A 3,609-nucleotide genomic window follows, 5' to 3' on the forward strand; every position below is an offset into this window, starting at 1 on the left:
TGATTAGTGTATTTAAGTGATTCTTAACCAGGGGACATTTGGCAATGTCTGGAGACATTTTTGATTGTTGCGATTGGGGAGGGTGCTATAGGTATCTAGTGGGTAGAGAGCAAGGAGGATTTTAAACAATGTACAGAATAGCTCCCTCCAACAAAGAATTATCCATCCCAAAATGTCATTAGTGATGAGGCTGAACTCCTGGTCTATTTTTACCCAATCATGGTGATCCCCTTTCTAAGTCACTGTTGGTTTAGGCATAAACATGTGATATAATTCTTGCTGATGAAATAGGGGAAATCTAAGGAAAGTTTCTTCTTATTAATAAAAATCAATAAATGTAAAGAAAATGGCTCCCTTTTCCACTGATATGGTCATATCTGGATGCAGTGTATTGAACTCTGACAGCCACCGTAGTTTCATGAGGATGATTAGGAAAAAACATGTTGATGTACCTTAAAGAACCTGAGTGAAAGATGGAGAGAATCTGTGTGTGTGTACATGTGTGTGTGCACCTCTGTGTGTGTCTAAATATCAGAATCACCATTTTAATCAGCCTCCAGCCTGAAACTGTCATATCTTAGGGCTTTTTCTAAGAAAAAAATGTTCTTCCTATTGTTTAAGCCAGCTGAGTTTTTGTTACTTTTAGCTATCAGGCAGCATCCTAATTGATAACATTATTTAGCATTTGCTTATTTCATAATTACATATTTAACTTTTTTGACATTTAGTTTCATTTTTGATTGATATTTCTTTTATGCTGTATCTTTATCATTGTTTATTTTGCTTTACTAATAGGCTAGGTAAAATTTTTTTGTGTGTATAATTTTAGAAGAAGCATACACTGGTGATATTAATTGATCTTTGTAAGTCTAAAATGCCTTTTTGTTCATCTCCTGGGGATGGGAGCTTGCGTGAATGTTGGATTATTCATAGTTCAGTACATTTTAGATACAGCTGTTGAGGGTTCTGCCTATTTAGTGTGCACCATCTTCTACTTGGTATGGAAGAAAGGTTTGAGGACCATCTGTCGTTATTGTGTGACCTATTTTTTTTTTCCTTGTCCAGAAGCTTGTAAATTAAAAATGTTAATCAAGGCCAGGCGTGGTGGCTCATGCCTGTAATCCCAGCACTTTGGGAGGCTGAGGCGGGCAAATCACCTGAGGTCAGGAGTTCGAGACTAACCTGGCCAACATGGCAAAACCCAGTCTCTATTAAAAATACAAAAATTAGCTGGGCATGGTGGTGCGCACCTGTAATCCCAACTACTCAGGAGGCTGAGGCAGGAGAATCGCTAGAACCTGGGAGACGGCTGTTGCAGTGAGCCAAGATGGCACAACTGCACTCCAAATGGGCAACAGAGCGAGACTCTGTCTCAAAGAAAAAAAAAAATGTTAATCAAGATCAAGGCCATTTCCATCACAGGCATGGCGGCTAACACTAGTACCAGCTCCTTACAGCTGCTACTGCTAGAGCTTATAGACAAATCTAAGAATCAAAAATTCTCATTGTGATGCAGAGTGATAAGGAAATTGTTGATACTCTTCTAGGATTTGATAACTTTGTCAATACAGTACTACAAGATATCACTGATTTTGAAATCCCACCAGAAGAAAGAGTACTAAATTAGATCAGATTTCACTAAATAGAAATAATATAATAATGTTGGTTCATGGAAGAGGAGGATCTGAGGTATGAATGTGTTTCCTTGACTTATGCTGGATTCTGTTTTGTCTTGTAATGAAAAGAAAATAGATTCTTTTTTTTTTCGCCTTTTAGTGTTTAGATCTTATAAAACTAAGTTCCCTATTAAGGGAAATGTTTTGAAGGCATATACCCATTTTTGTAAGTTAATCATGATTATCTTGGAAAAAAAAAGAAAAAAGTTTCTTTGAAGATTAAAATAGAGGTGTTTTGGTTAAAAAATTTCATCAAGATATTATAAAATATAAATTGCTACTTCTTAATTTTGCCTAAGACTCAATAAATGTGTTTAATTATAAACACCCAAGGCTGTGTTCGGTTTCTAGAAGTGTTTCTTCTTATCATCTAGCTGGTTATTGAGTTTCATTGTGATCAACTCTTTATTTCTGGAAAACTTGCTTTCCAGATTTGAGATGTTCCTCGACTTATGGTGGAGTTACATCTTGATAAGCACATTATAAGTTGAAAATATTGCAAGTTGAAAATGCATTTAATATACCTAAACTACTGAATATTATAGCTTAGCCTAGCCTACCTTAAGTGTGTTCAGAACACTTATATTAGTCTTCAACTGGGTAAAATCATCTGGCAACACACTGCACTGTAGAGTATTGGTTTACCCTCCAGATTGCATGGCTGACTGGAAGCTGGGGCTCACTGCCTCTGCCCAGCACAAGAGAGTCTGCTACTACGTATCGCTAGCCTGGGAAAATATCAAAATTCAACATTTAAAGTATGATTTCCACTAAAGGCATATCGCTTTTGCACCATTATGAAGTAGAAGACTTGTAAGTCAAACCATGGTAAGTCAGGGACCATCTGTATTGGAAATCTGACATTATTATCTATATGTCCTTTATAATTTGCATCTCTCTAGCCTGCCTCCACAGAGGCCTAAATTTCTCATTGTTTTTTTTTAACCGATTTGATCCTTGTAGTAGTCAGTTTATTCTTTATTTTTCCCATTATAGTAAAAAGGTTAGCAATCACACTTTTCATTTTGAAACCTCTTTTCTAGCTTCAAATTGTTTTGTTTATGACTATAGATCTTGTTTTTATATCTGTGTGATAAGATGTTTCTGTAAGGGGTGTAGCCAGCTATTAAACCTCTAGAGTGACCTCATTTCCTAAGCCTGCACCTTTGCCAGGTTTACACTGTGGGTGCCTTTGTAGCTCCCCACTGTATGAAGACTCCAGGTTTTATTGCACTTCCTGGAAATGCCAGCAGAATGAACAATTTCTCCCACAAATCATCGCATGACTTAGCTTTATTTTCAGTCCCCACTGCAAACCTGTTGGAGGCAGATAGTGTTCCTTCACTTACGCCCTGCAGGCTGTCTTTTATACATATTAGATTATGTACATGTCAGTCCTCACACTCTGATCTTGTCTGTGCTGTCTTAGAGAGATTTCTTGAATTTTCAGTTTGACTAAGTACATCTTTCTGTCATTTTCAAGAGGGTATAATTGTTTCCTTACTATGTTCACAAAAGAAGAATGTGGGCTGAGTTTGGCATCTTGTACAGAATGCTACCATTTACTCCACTTTAAATTGAACCTAAGATAGGTTGAGTGACTTGTCCAAACTCACAGTAAGTAGCAGAGCCTGGTCTTAAACTTAGATCATTTGAATCCAAATTTTGTGTTCTTTCCACTAGGAAGGCAGTATGCATAGTAGTTAAGAGTGGGAGTCCTACAGAAGGAGAGTAGACAGGTTCTAACATCTGGAGGAGTGGGCCCATAGGGGACCACGACAAGGAATTGATTCTCCAGTCAAGCATGAACATGAAAAGAGAATTTTCTTTTTACATTTTACCTTACAGTGTGACCACTGATTTCAATCCCACCTTTTGTGATGCTTCCTCTAACAATGTTGTCATTGCCTTAACAATTGTCATGACTTGTTAG

General features: G+C 37.2%; 1 pseudogene; it reads left to right on the forward strand.

Annotated features, from left to right (window-relative positions):
* Positions 1–1,424: 1,424 nt before the first annotated feature.
* Positions 1,425–1,695, forward strand: LOC117072161 (annotated as a pseudogene).
* The last annotated feature ends 1,914 nt before the right edge of the window (positions 1,696–3,609 follow it).

The sequence above is a fragment of the Trachypithecus francoisi genome, unplaced genomic scaffold, assembly GCF_009764315.1.
Source record: "Trachypithecus francoisi isolate TF-2019V2 unplaced genomic scaffold, Tfra_2.0 Lachesis_group4, whole genome shotgun sequence".
Taxonomy (NCBI): Eukaryota; Metazoa; Chordata; class Mammalia; order Primates; family Cercopithecidae; genus Trachypithecus; species Trachypithecus francoisi.